This window comes from Podarcis erhardii (genome assembly GCF_964252035.2).
Source record: "Podarcis erhardii genome assembly, chromosome: 17".
Lineage (NCBI taxonomy): Eukaryota > Metazoa > Chordata > Lepidosauria > Squamata > Lacertidae > Podarcis > Podarcis erhardii.
Genome location: NC_138515.1, coordinates 3,580,055 through 3,595,344, shown reverse-complemented (window position 1 = coordinate 3,595,344; position 15,290 = coordinate 3,580,055). Strand labels below are relative to the sequence as shown.

At 43.0% G+C, this 15,290-nt stretch overlaps 2 long non-coding RNA genes across 2 annotated transcripts in view; both read left to right on the top strand.

Annotated features, from left to right (window-relative positions):
- Positions 1-15,290, top strand: part of LOC309332719 — a 132,756-nt gene that overhangs the window by 17,987 nt on the left and 99,479 nt on the right. The gene's annotated exons all lie outside the window — the stretch shown is intronic.
- On the top strand, positions 742-5,270 carry LOC309332721. Its single transcript, XR_014152309.1, has 4 exons — positions 742-1,207; positions 1,584-3,651; positions 3,867-3,922; positions 4,016-5,270. It is a non-coding gene; the product is annotated as an uncharacterized lncRNA (long non-coding RNA).

The following is a 15,290-nucleotide window of genomic DNA, read 5'->3' as shown; positions in this document are numbered from 1 at the left end:
ACTGTCCCTGGCAATAATACTGGTTTTAGAGGTATATAGCTTTAACAGTTTCTTAGCATTTTCTTAAAGCATTTTCTTAAAGTGATAGGCTATCCATTTTGGGGCCCCTGGGGCCCCTCCCACAAGGAGAACCTCCAAAAAAAGCACACTGTGGAGGAGAGTTTCCTGGCTGTCACTCAAAGAAGAATTCAAACTCAGGCTGCAGTGTCTACCAAAATCTTTAATGTTCAGATCAGTGCGATACTTGGGGAAATGTCATTAAAAGGCACAGCAGGTTCTACACATAGCCAAGCAAACAAAGACATGGATCCCGGAATGACACATACCCTGGCTTAGGAGCTAACTCCTCTTAAGCCCCCCCCCAAATATTTAAGGGGGCTGGAACCCCCCCCCCCAGTTGATGGCCATTGCCATTTAACTGTGTGTGCCGTGTCATGTGACTATGTAGGGCAGGGCTTACTGCCCCCCGCCCCCCATATTTTATTCAAGATGGCCCCCCAGCAACCCTGTTATTAGAGAGTGGGGCCGGCACTACTTTCTCACCCATGCGCAGTGATCCCATGTTGAAAACAAACACATTTGTATCCACTGTATTAATGCGCCAAGGGACTATTTTATGTGTCCTTATGACTAACAGGTGGTGGAAGGAGCGAGCCAGAGTCTAGTGAGTGAGACTGTCCCTGGCTATAATACTGGTTTTAGCCCTCTCACTGGTCAGAGGTGAAGTTGTTACAGTATTTACAACTTTAAAAAGAGATACAACAAATTTTCCCTTGTGATCTCCATAGTTGGCAGTTTTAAATGTTGCTTGTAGATAGACAGACAGACAGACAGACAGAAGATAAATAGATTCACTAACTCCCTAAAAATTTTAAATTTACATTTTAAATTTAAAGGAAACAAAGAAAATAAGAAGACCAACAAAGAATTAATCATAGTACTGTAAAACAGGGAGAGTAAATTCTGGACAGATGCTGGACTTTGAGAAAGCCCCCAAAAGAAAGCTTAGCCAAGAAAAAATTAAACTGAAAAATCTTAAAATACACCAAGATGAAGATTATAAAGAGAATCAAGAAAAGCAGATACACCTGATGGCTAGAAAAGCCAAGGGAAAACTAAGACAAAGAAAAGAATGTGAGGGGCGAAATCAAGTTTATTTCCCTTTCGAGCAACAAGTCTTTGGATGTACAAAGGAGCAGAGGAAAGGGTAGGTGGAGATGAAGTCTGCTTCAAGCAGAGTGAAGAATAATTGCAGAAAATAGAAGGCATTTCTTTTAAAAGCAGAAGCCATTTCATAAAAAGAAGTTTGGCGTTTCTGTTGCTGAAGTTCTTATTATCATTATTTATTGAATTTCTATGCCGCCCTAGACCCGAAGGTCTAAGGGCGGCTCACATAAAATATCCAATGTACAAAATCGAAGCCAAAAGAAGGACCCAAGAAGGGGTTCCCAGAGCAGAGACAGCAGGAGTCAGGCTCCCCCTGGCCAGAGAGGGGCGGGCGCAACTGGGCCACCAGCCGAAGCTGATGGAAGGCACTGGGGGGCACTGAGCTGACTGGGGGTCACCCTTGTCTCTCGCCAGAGGTGCAGGGCGACCAAGGCAGTTTCTGTGCCAAAAGCAGGCCTAAACCCTGATGGAAATGGAGCCAGAAAAGCAGCTTCTTCCAAGGGCCCCTGGATCTGGTCTGCGACCAGTCGCTCCAGAACCTCGCTCCAGAAGTTGGAAAAACCAAGGCAGGTAAGATTTTAGCACAGGTAAGACTTAGAAGTGAGAAGGGTAGGGGGATCCAGGGGGAAAGAAAGCTGTGCATGTGATAAAGAGCAAAGCAGAGGCGCAGAAGACAACATAGTTCCATTTAATGACATTTTAGCTCAGGCTGCCCTGTTGACAAAAATGCTTTGCAGCCATTTTGTGATAGCTTCTTGTGGACTATAGATAAGCTCCTTTGCTAGTGGGCAGAACTTAATTTTATGTATATTGTGGCTTCCAAGGAGTAGAATAACAAACCCTCTTCAGCAGCTGCTTAAAAGTGGTGGCATTTGGCACATGAAGCCAAACGAATTGTACTTACTGGGCAACTGCAGAAGAGGGTCACTAAAATATTGTTGCGTTTTTGTTCCTTCAGATGTGTATAAATCCAAAAGGTTCCAAACATGCCAGCATTTTGCATCCTCGCCAGTACTTCTGTTCCTAAGGTAGAATACCCATTTAGAATACCCATTTTAAAAGCTGATGCATCAAACTGCTTCCTTTGTCTGTAGCAGTTGCCTTGCTGATTTCAGTGTGAAAAAGCAAATAAGGCATTTTGAGGGTGAATCTACTGATGGCAATGGTGCGGCCTGGTAGAGGCACTGGAGTGAGTAGAGGTTTTCACCATTTTGCCAGCCATTTTTAAGCAAAAAAAGTCCAGCAAACGTTTAAGCACAAACATATTCACAATTAGGAAGGATGAGCCGTGACCATTTTTTCCTGTACATAAAGGGCAGAAAATGTTGTCTGCTAATGGTAAGGCTTAAATGACTGAGAAAATATTTGAAATCTTATGAATTGCATCTCTGGCCATTTTTACTCATACATAAGGGGGTGGCTGATTGTTCCACTAATGACCAGAGTGAGCCCACACAAAATCATAATATCCCACATTTGTCAAACATTTTGGAATATAGGTCTGTACCCTTCAATCCTGTAGATAAAGGAGGCATGTAGCTCCCAATTTTCTTTGCCTGGGGTACCGGTATGTCTGTTGAATGCAGGGAACATGATCCATAAATGCTGAGACTATTCGAAATTTAATTTGACCCAAATGGTATTACTGGCTTTTTAATGAAAACTTGCACGATAGGGTTGATAGTTGCTGGGTTTCCAACAAATACAAAATTTTAGATCCTCGCCAGTACTTCTGTTCCAAAGGTAATATATTTTAAAACCTGCTGTAGTGAACTGCTTCCTTTGCCTGTAACCTCTCACTTGGTTACCTTCAACTGCAATTGTAGCTTCTGTTAATAAAACATTTGAATTATCAGTGGTGGCACAAATAACTAACAAGTAATCTCTAAATGCTCATCGTAATTATGGCAGCAATACAGTTGTGTGTCTTCTGGCTGAAGGTCAACTAGGTGAGTATCTTGTGCTTGGCTGAGGGGAAAATCTCTGTTGTGTTCTGCCTGCAACTCTTTGTACAAAGATTCTTTCAGGTCGCAGTGAGGGGGACCATGCAAGCACCCTGAGCCTGTTGGAGAAAAGGTAGGCTCTAAATGGAATCATCCATCAAATATGCAGACTAAATCTTCCAAAGAGCTTGTATTGAGCAATGTTGGTTATTCAATCCCTTTTTCAGAAGAGCTGCGAACTTGAAAGCCTAATGCAGTCGCTCTCCGTGCTTCTACCTGGAGGGACTTCTTGTGTTGGGACACCACTGCAGGGGAGGCCCTTTCCTGTGCCATCACCACACAATAAGGTACATCTTTGGGTGGGACAGCCAGCCTTGTTTTGTTCCAGCTCTTTTTTTTACAGACCTCACAGAGCTACCTGTGCCGGAAGCAGATCTGCTCCATTGACAAATAAGAGGCAGTGTCTGAGCTCTTGATGCATCAAGTGAACATCTGCAGTGCAGGATTGAGAGACACGTGCATTTTGACTGCGCTGCTTTAGGTAACCTGCTGTTTTTGCTCCTGTGTCTGGAGGGGAGGGCTGCTCAAGACCCTAGTCTCTTCCAGGTGCATCTCAGGGACACAAGAAATAGAATTTTGCAAGCCTTCAGGAAACTAACGGCAAGTGAACTTCACACGCCACAATTCAGTGATCTTTTTCAGTCCAATCCTTTTGGGCTGGCTTCTCCATTTCCCCCCCGCTTGATCTCTTCACAGTTCTGTCCCAGAGCCCACCACACTCAGGTGAAGCCAGCTCTTTTTGCAGAAGTCAGGTCAGTAAGAAGAGCTGTGTTCCAAAAACATTTCTCTGGAATTGGTGGGAAAGGGCCGGGGACAAATTAATGAGTCCAAATTGCTTTTCACAGACCAGCAGAAGGAACTTCCAGGCCCATGAATTCACACTTTGGAGGGAGAAACAAAAAGGTGAGCATAAAGGCAGAGTTTGAAGACTGGAACCAGTCTCTCTGTTCTGCCCTGCAAATTAATGGCAGTTAACATGGCACTCTGTGACGTAAACACATCTAGTGCTAATGGCAAGGGATAAAACCTTGATTGTGTTCTGTCTGCAACTTCATAATTCTTAAGGGTTTTCTTTTTTCCTGAGAGAACATTCTGTATTCAGAGTGTTCTCTCAGGTTTTGCTTTTCACCTTGTTGCATTGGCCAAAAAAAAGCAAAAGACGCTGGTGGTTGGCGCTCCTGGTTTCCAGGACGGGGTTCAAGCCCCTGCGGTGTCCCTGCTTACTTCCAATGCAACCTCTCTCTCTCTCTTTATCTATCTCTCTCTCCCCCTTAAGAACTAAATGAAGCGCAAAGTGCTCCTGTAATGCATCACTGGTGTGTGTCTAAGACAAGGTGGATTACATGGATGCTTCCCATCCTAGCACTCCTTGCCATAGGGAACAAAATATGTACAGGTGAAACTTGGAAAATTAGAATATCATGGAAAAGTTAATTTATTTCAGTAATTCAACTTAAAAGGTGAAACTAATATAGGAGATAGACTCATGACATACAAAGTAAGATATGTCAAGCCTTTATTTGTTATAATTGTGATGATTATGGGGTACAGCTGATAAAAACCCCAAATTAACAATCTCAGAAAATTAGAATATTGTGAAAAGGTGCAGTAGCTATTCAATCCATAACACCTGCAATGAGTTCAGTAGGAAGCACAATCATGGGGAAGGCTGCTGACCTGACAGTTGTGCAGAAAGCCATCATTGAGACCCTCCATAAGGAGGGAAAGCCTCAAACGGTAATTGCGGAAGAAGTTGGATGTTCCCAAAGTACTGTATCAAAGCACATTAATGGAAAGTTATGCGGAAGGGAAAAGTGTGGAAGAAAAAGGGGCACAAGCAGTAGGGATGACCACAGCCTGGAGAGGATTGTCAGGAAAAGACCATTCAAATATGCTGGGGACTTTCACAAGGAGTGGACTGAGGCTGGAGTTAGTGCATCAAGAGCCACCACACACAGACGGATCCTGCAGATGGGCTTCAAATGTCGTATTCTTCTTGTCAAGCCACTCCTGAACAAGAAACAATGTCAGAAGCATCTTGCCTGGGCTAAAGAAAAAAAAGAACTGGTCTGTTGCTCAGTGGTCCCAAGTCCTCTTTTCTGATAGGAGCAACTTTTCCATCCCATTTGGAAACCAAGGACCCAGAGTCTGGAGGAAGAATGGGGAGGCACACAATGCCACACAATGCTTGAAGTCCAGTGTGAAGTTTCCAATGCCAGATGCTTGAAGTCCAGTGTGAAGTGTTGATTTGGGGAGCCATGCCATCAGCTGGTGTTGGTCCACTGTGCTGGTGTTGGTCCACTGTCCACCGTAAACTAAACGTATCAAAAATTACCATTCTTCTATATGCAGATGATATGATTGTGCTCTCATGAACTAGAATTGGCTTAAAGTGTTTGCTAAATGCCTGTATCTACTATTTGTCTAGAATGAAAAAGAGCATGAACTTCAATAAAAGCAAAATAATGGTCTTCGGGAATTCTCGTAAGATATATAGTTGGGTTTTTGGTGGGAAACATATCCAGCAGGTATTCAGATTCAACTGTTTGGGGATCACTTTCCATCACAGGCTCCGGTGCTCCTCGTACTGCGCAGTGGCGGTAAATGCCAGCCAGCTGTCTATGCAGGCCATATTGCGCTTTTCTGCAACAAGAGGTAACCAACACATACCTTCTGCTTTCAAGGTTTTTAATGCTAAAGTTAGAGCCAAACTGCTCTATGGAATTTCAATCTGGATGTCAGGGTTTACCCAGTCAGCGGAACGAGTGCAGGCAGCCTTTCTATTGAAGATTTTCGCTGTCCCACTCTATGTACCTTACACAGCCTTGTTGTGTCTAGAGGGAGGCCAACATAAGCTAGAGACAGTTGGACAAGTTTTCCTTTATGCTGGCTAAACATTTGTTTTTCAGCAGACAAAGATACTTTACTTAGCAAAGTTTTGTCAGACCCCTTCCCTTCCCTTCTCCAGGGCTACAACTGTTTTGCACAAAGTTGGGGCAACTTGGGCTTTCAGAGGATCTCCTGGGTGCTGGGGCTTTTCCAATCGCCAAGGCCATGTTAAAAGTTAAAGAAAGTGAGCAGTTGGGTCCCACAAGGATCAGAACCGCTATTATTTCATTTATTCATTTTGTGATCTAGAATTAGTGCTGGAGACTATTGAAAAAAGAACAGAAAATGAAACGGTCAGTATTGTAATGTCCCTGTACAGTTCTATAGTGTGGTCCCATTTGGAATACTGTGTACAGCTTTGGGTGCCATATCTCTAAAACGAATATGGCATAGCTGGAAAAAGTGCAGAAGAGGGTGTTCTTGCTCTGTGTGGGATGGTCATTCTCTTACATGGAGTGTGTGGCTTGGGGGGGGGGGATGCACAGTGATGGGGATGGCAGACACATTCCTTGCCCGTCTGATCAGCCAGATCAATCCTGGTGATCAACAGGGTGATAAATGTGGCAACCAGATTGCTCTTACATCTAGAATTGGGCAACCAAATGATTAAGGGGGTACAGTGCTTTTCCTTTGAGAAAAGGCTGAAGAGTTTGGAAATGTTCAGTCTATAAAAGGTCTATAAGAGGGTAGCAGACATGACAGAGGTTAGAAAATTAAATAAGATAAAGTGGTTAGAGAGAACTTTTCGTCACTCTCCTGAAATACTGACCTCAGGGGCACCCAGCAAAAGGAAGAACCACTTTATTCCATGAGAGATTAAACTGTGGAGTTAACTGCATGAAGATTTGGTGATGGCCACAGGAAAAAAATATTATTGGGACAAACATTCTGGCCCACTGGTCTTATGTACCCATTTAAAATTAACTTTGGGAAATTATTCCAATAAAAGAGACCATGCCAATATATAGAGCTTTCTTAGTGACATTTCTGAGCAATTGCACAGAAAGGTAGAGACAGAGACACTGAATTAAAGCTGATCATTTAACATTTTCCTGTATAATTTTATATACATTTGTGCCAAGAGAAAGGAGAAATGGATAGAACTAGCAGGATACACACAGGTGAAGGGAGAACTGAGAAAATCAGAGCTTGGGTTCGATATTAAAAAACTATAAACATTTACTGAACAGTCACAAAGATCAAATATGCACAACTTTCTTTTGCAGAAAGAAAGGTCATCCTGCAATTAACTATCAGCCTCATGCAGCCTTCTCCTCTGTCTGTCCACATGCTCATCACACGGAGACCTGAAAGCATAATGCAGAGAATTATATGCTGAACTTACATTCTTCATTCCTCCTTTCATAACAACTTTCCCTAAACATTTGTCTGATCTTTTAGGAAGATATTTCAGGCTTTAGGTGCAATCATAACACTAATGTTTCAAAAATGATAACAACAGGGTATTTTTGACAACTGGAAAAGGCACTTGAGGTGTGGTGTGGTGGTTATGAGCGGTGGACTCAGTGGCGAAGCTGCAAGCTCTGGCACTGGGGGCAGACAGCATGTGGGGGCGTGGCTTGCACGCATCACAGGAGGCATGGAGTGTGTCCTGGGGGCGTGGTGCACTACATGTGGGGGTGTGGTGTGCGTCCCGGGGGCGTGGCGAACATCCTGGAGATGAGGTATGCCGCCAGTGGGGACGTGGTGCCTGGTGCGCCAAGAGAGCACGGCACATGTCCGGGGGTGGCCGCGATGGCACCTCAACAGAATGGTGGTGCCAGGTGCAGTGGGTTCACTCTACACCCCTTCCTCCACCACTGGGTGGACTCGTAATCTGGTGAACCCGGTTCTCTTCCCCGCTCCTCCACATGCAGCTGCTGGGTTACCTTGGACTAGTCACACTTCTCTTGAAGTCTCTCAGACTCACTCACCTCACAGGGTGCCTGTTGTGGGGGAGGAAGGGAAAGGAGAATGTTAGCTGCTTTGAGACTCCTTAAAGGGAGTGAAAGGCAGGATATCAAGTCCAAACTCTTCAGGCTGCTATTATGGCACTAAGATACACTGTGGGACGAACAGACACTTCACTTTGTTAACGGAGAAATCTGAGGGCTCCCTTGGACAAAAAACAAGGATACCAGCCAGGAATACCAGAGCAAAACAGCAGCCGGTAGGCTTGGTCTTTATTGTAGACCGTCACGACAGGACCCCCACCTGCCACAAGGTGGAACAAGATGGAAGCCCCGAACAAAAGAGGCCCCAAACTTTTATTAGCTGCTAATCTCCATGTTACACCCCCCAAACTACACCACTAATACATCACGGTTACATCGTGAAAGGGGAGGTCTGGTGGCAGTAATCTAAGCATCTTGGACCCTTCCCCATGGTTCTCCTTGCCCTCCACCAAACACCCATCAAGCGAAGCAAAAGAGATATTTGCATTTCCCTGTTTCCCAGCCAAGTTAATCACACCCTTTTCTCTTCATCTGGATTTGTTATTTCTGGAAGGGCTACCTGTCTGGCACTCAGGTTGCCAGGAATTATCACTCAGGCAGAGGGGCTGCTGAGTAGCTGAGCTCACATGTCTATATGAATTTCTGAAGTTTTCCCAGTGAGCCAGTACATAGATACGTTTATCAGTGAATACATTTATCAGCAGAGGCCCTTTGAATAGATAGGAAGAAACTGTGATGAAGTGTTTTGTGGGGACAAGTCACAAAAGTCACAAAAGTGATTGTGCTGATTTTGGTAGTGGGCTGCATGTGCATGATATCTGCTGGAGGGGCAACCCCCCCAACCTATGCATAAATTCCTGCAACAACTTAGACTGCACTCTTCCCCAAAACATGTTATCTAGGACTGGAAAAAGACAACTGCAACATGCTTAGGTCACAAGATGATGCAGGTGTTTCCCCAAAACCATCTGCATTTGGGTGACTCAAATGGACTCAAACATTGACATGAGACAGCCACTGTAGCATCAGAGTGGAGGTAACTAAAGAAAAGATGATCCTTTGGGGGGGGCTAAACAAATCTGCCCCCCTTCCCACGCATCTACCTGTGAAGATGTTGGTGTGCTGGCAATCAAAAAATGTGTGGGGAGGTGAGACAAAGTTTTTTCTTAGCTATACATGCAGGGAGGGAGCAAAACTGCAGTAGAATCATGCCAGCACCTCAGTGGGCTTCCCTCAGCCCAACTGGCTGCAGTGTAGGTCTGTGAGGCCCTCGCATCATTTATAGTCCCCTTTCTCCCCAGTGGGGACTCCAGAAGAAACACATCCTTCTCCTGACCTCTACTTGGTACTCACACCATGCCGCCAGTTCTAGTGGTGCATCCAGAACCTCAGGGGCTCCCCTTGGTTGCTTATGAGAAGAACTGGCTCTACATTCCAAACAAAATGGTGTTGTGCCTGCTGTTTGCTACAGGGATTGAAGATACTCCCTCCCAGGTTTTGTCCTTGATCAAGAATCAGTTAAGCACTTCCATACCCCATTCCTTTAAAGTGCAGAATAAACTTGGCCCTTCCATGAATCTCATTTAAATCTATAACATTACTTGGTTGTGTCCCAGCATATTTATGGGAAATGTCACTATTATAAAGAGTTTGGAAGAAGAGTTTGGACTTGATATCCTGCCTTTCACTCTCCTTTAGGAGTCTCAAAGCGGCTAACCATCTCCTTTCCCTTCCTTCCCCACAACAAACACTCTGTGAGGTGAGTGGGGCTGGCCATCTGTCAGGAGTGCTTTGCTTATGTGTTCCAGCATGGCAGGGGGTTGGACTAGATGGCCCTTGTGGTCTCTTACTGCTCTATGATTCTATGATTTTATGATTCTGTGACACTAGCTAGTACACTGCACTGTTCCATTAGATAAGGCATAGGCAAACTTGGCCCTTCTGACATTTTGGGACAACAATTCCCATCATCCCTGACCACAGGTCCTTTTAGCTAAGGATTGTTGCTATTTTTTAAGCTTAAGGTTATGTATACAGATGCTGGCATCTATTTGTCTTTGAGCTAGCGTGGTGTAGTGGTTAAGAGTGGTGAACTCGTAATCTGGAGAGCCAGGTTTGCTTCCCCGCTCCTCCATATGCAGTCTGCTGGGTGACCTTGGGCCAGTCACACTTCTTTCTGAACTCTCTCAGCCTGACCTACCTCACAAGGTATCTGTTGTGGGGGTGGGAGGGACTCCTTAAAGGTAGACAAAAGCAGGATATAAAAACCAACTCCATGAATAAGAATTCTATGGAAAAGGACCATCCCTGCCATGATGATGAAAGCTATGTGTTTAGGTTTTGCTGTATTATACCAACCTGTGGAATATGACAGTTCGCAGTTTCAAAATCTCTTTGGCCACAGTGGATTGACAATCTGGACACACAAAAACCTCTGGAAGATCTTTTGAATCAATGCCTATGCAAAAGCAGTCCTTGCAGTTTCCTTCACAGTAAACCATAAGATTGGTCACACTCACCACTGGGCCTCCTGCACCCTTCCTTCAAAAAGCGTATTGACCAGCTGCCTTCAAACAAGGTAGGTAAAAGATCTGAGCAATAGGTTAGTGTATCCTTCCATTCCTCTGGGCATGATCTAGACAAAGTAATGTGACTCTCTTTCAAGCTTTGTCTCTTTGTGGGAGGAGGAGCGGCAATTTCAATTGGAATATATTTTTCTCGTCCTTCAAGATAGGTTTTCCCAGTGTAATGTATTATTTCTTTTGCAATCCAGGGTCTAATGGTGGTCATATCCTTTTATGTGTACTGTAATTGGGCAGCAGAAGCAATCAGATATGCAATGGTACATGTGAAAGGACCGCAGTCACTGGAATTACCTTGCCTGGTTATATCAGTTGGTGCAAAAAATGACCAGTCTGCAAAACTATAGGGACAGTCTGACTCCATCTTATACAGACATGCTAAGAAGGATGTTATTGCATCAATCACAGAGTGGTTCAATCCATGGTTGGAATCTAGGTAGAGCATGGTCTTCCTTTTAAAAATGATTACTGGAATAATCCAAGCATCTTTCTTTAGCACTCCAAATTTCAAACGGGACTTCAGGGCTTTCACTGACAATTTTTGACACATGAGGGTCTGAATGAAGAGGTAACTAAATGGGAAAATTGTTCCATCGTGACCTAGCTCTTTGTCATGATCACCCTGGAGGCAAGAAATGCATGTATTATGCGGTCATTTATCCAGTTCGATCCTTTCAGTGTGTCTATGTCATAACCATAAACACAGATGTTGGCAACTGAACCCACAAGTTCCTCGGTTTGTAGACTGAGTGTGTTGAAGGTACAGTTGTGCCATGGGGGAACTGATGTAGAAATCATTGAGTCCAACTCCTCAGCAGCCTGCACTGAATCAGATGCTGGAACTACAGTTATCTTTTCCTTCAGTCTGGAGAACTTTCTTCCTGAGCTACTCTTCTGCTTTTTATTTCGCTTCAACTGTGTGAGCTGCAACCGGCAAGGCTTCCCTCATTCTGGTGGCATCCCGATAGATTTTTTGGCAGCTATAATATGGTAGCAAGTCCTGGATGATGGGCAAGAGCAGCTCTCTTTGGAGAAAAGGCGGACAACATAATGCTTTTCCTTACTACCCCTTACCACAGATACACCAAGCTGTGGACAAACAGCTATTAAATTGTTCAGTACCATAAAGCCCGCTAGTCCCATTTGACAAACTGATGGTGCCTTCTCATAGCTTTCATCTTTCTTAGGCCGTGGAAGTTCTCCCCTTTGTACAAGATCCATGATTTGTGATTGCTCACAAGCTATTTGAGGAAAGACTGTATGTTCTGGTGATCTTGAGTGTCTAATAAACTGAGGCCGCAAGTTTCCAGTGTTACATAGTTCACGCAAAATTTCTCTCAAGTAAGAATTTTGCATTGCATGTAAGGATAACACCATTGCTTCCATCGTCATTTCTTTCCATTGTGAAAGTTTTTGTAGAGCTACATGAAAACTCTCAGAGACATTTGTGGGGATTCCACTTTTTTCTTTATATATGTTCAGTCTCTTTAGAATCCAGGCCCCAGCATGATTTATTATTGCTTGGTGCAGGTCTTCCTCAAAGTAGTTCAAGAATGCTTTGCTCCAACCTGTCCTGAGTTTATCAAATTTGAATGTGTAGTCTTGCTCAGAATTTGACCTCAGAAGATCAAAAAAGTCAGCAAGGTATACCTTGGTATCCTCTGAACTGGCCCCATGTTTTTTCAGCCAAAACACGATGTCTCTGCGGATGTGATTCCAGCATGCCACTCTGTGGCTCTTGAGCAAAACATGATCCAAAGCCTTTTCAATTCCTTTTTCTCTGTCAGACACTATGACAACTTTTTCTGAATTGAGCAATGGAAACTGATTTGGAAGTGTTTCCAAAAATCTCTTGTGATTGTCCTCTCACCTGCCGTCATGCATCATGAACATTACAGGAATCATTGGTGATTCAGCAAAAAGCACATTTTGAAATAATAAAATAGATAGGAAGAAGTCTCCAAGTTGAAAAGTTGTGTCATATGAAAAAAGCATAGGTAAAATTGCCTTCAGTGATATTATTTTCCCAATTTCAGATGAAATATCCTGTAGGACCATAACAACAATCACTGTAGGACACATGGATGAAGCCTTCAAGGAGCTCTGTTAATTCACAAACACTGTACAAATCATCACGACTGATTTGTGAACGTTGTCTTTCAAGCTTGTTTGTTTCTTACCTAAGGAAACAAAAATCAAAATTGTATTTAATGCTTGTAGAGTACAGTGGTACCTCTGGTTACGTACTTAATTCGTTCCGGAGGTCCGTTCTTAACCTGAAACTGTTCTTAACCTGAAGCACCACTTTAGCTAATGGGGCCTCCTGCTGCCACTGCGCCGCCGGAGCACGATTTCTGTTCTCATCCTGAAGTAAAGTTCTTAACCCGAGGTACTATTTCTGGGTTAGCAGAGTCTGTAACCTGAAGCGTATGTAACCCGAGGTACCACTGTAGTCATGAGAGGTCATTTCATACAACAAAATGCTGTGTGTGTGTGTGTGTGTGTGTGTGTGTGTGTGTATAATATAAAAAAGAGTAATCTGCCAAAGATAGAACAAGAAGAGATAGTATTCTTAAATACACAAGTAACAGACCAAGAAATCTCCGAGGCAATAAGGCAAATAAAGGTGGGCAAATCACCAGGAACAGATGGATTATCAGCAAAGTACAATAAAAAAATTAAAGAACACCTTGTAAATCCAATGAAAGATAAAGTTAATGAAATATTAACAAAAGGGGAAATACCAGAAACATGGAAGCACCCGCTGGAGTTTGTGGGACAGTTTCAAGGGCAGCCCCACGTAGAGCAAATTACAGTAGTCAAGCCTGGAGGTGACCGTCACATGGATCACTGTAGGAGATTACAAAAATAGAAATTCATTAAAAAGTCAAGTATTTAGGAATTTGGCTTGATAATAAAAAAATAAATTTATATAAAGACAACTATGAGAAAGTTTGGAATGAGATGAAGATAGATTTGGAAATTTGGAAGAGAATGAACCTCTCCTTGATGGGAAGGATAGCAGCAATAAAGATGAATGCATTATCAAATATGTTATTTTTATTTCAGTCAATAGTGATAATAAGCAATTATGTCTGATATACAATGAATTTGGAAAAAAATGTTCAAAAAGACTTTTGCTAAGAAACCAGAAGAATTACTCCTATAAATTGTAGATCAAGATATAAAATAAGAAAATCAGAAATTATGTATGCAGCAACAGCGGCAATAATTATATTAGCACAAACTTGGAGGACAGAAGAAATACCAACGAAAGAACAATGGCAGGGGAAGCTTACGGAAAATGGAGACCTTGCAAAACTATCAGATAAACTACATGAAAAGGACAACAAAGACTTTAAAAGAGAAGGGGAACCATTTTCAACATATATGAAGAGGCAACATAATGAAATGGACTCCTTGGCAGGGTTTGAGAAAACAATCACAATTGTATGCAAGAAAAAGTAAAATAATATGCATTCTGTGAAATTTTGGGGAAACAACATGCAGGGTGAACAATATGGAAACAAAGCAAAATAGGCGTATGAGGGAAGTCCAGGGGAGGAGGGTGGAAATATGAAAAATTGTTAAAGATATATTGTTAGAAGAAGTATACATGGAAAAATCAATTAAAAATATTTTTTTTTAAGTTTGTTTCTTACCTGCTTCTGGTTTCGTGGCTGAGCTACAGGTATATAGGCTGAGCTGGTTACAGGGTCATTACAAAGGTCTTTATAGATTTTTGAGGGCTTAGCACTTGTATCTGAAATCTTTCTTATTACTGAAGGCACTGTCCGTATATGTGCTCTTAGCAAATTTCTCTTTCTGTCACCATGAGGAAGTGCACTGAATTCCCTCTCATTTCCAATATAGTGTATCAGAACCATTTCACAAGAAGGCTCTAGCAGTCTATAACTGTGCCTTATGAGGTTGTCTGGACTTGAACAAGTTTTGATTTTATGGTAAAATTTCCTCAGCTTCAGATTAATTCTCGGCCATCGTCGGACACCACAGTTGATCCAACAATATTGATCACAGCGCCAATCATTTATTTTCTGAGGAGAACCTTTGAATGAATACAGAAAGACATCACCACCAATAGTTTGCATGATGGATCATTTACAATCTTCTGATAATCAGGATGAGATGGAATATGAAGGGCTTCATCCACTGTAAAAGGAGTGGTTTTCCTGCAGTATAAGATCATTGTGAAGTCCTCCACTCTACATAATCATGAAAGCTTGTTGCATAAAATATTTTTAAAAAAGCATGGAACACGCAGCTCCAGGTCCTTGGGGGACTCTGTGAGCCCGCTAGGTAAAGAGGGTTCCCTGCGGTCGGAGATTAAAGAAACAGGCGGTACAAAGGCAAATTGTATAGGGAAGTGGCTAAGAAGTCGGACCTTTATTGTAAAAGCAACTGCTATAGCAGGGTCCGCACTCCTCTGGCAGCGAGACGAGTCAGTACTCGAAGAGAAGGTGCCACCCACTTTTATTAGTTCTCCAAATTCCCAATATTTCATCATTGCTACGGGACAGTACCTGGGTAGCAGATAGCTGTCTTTTCCCACCCTTTTCCCACCTCCTGACACCCGTTAACACAAGACACTAAAACTATTTACAGTTCCTGACCCCTCTGGTCAAGTTCCTCACGATTCTTTTGTCCCCTGGAGTCCAAATCCATTTCAGGGTTGC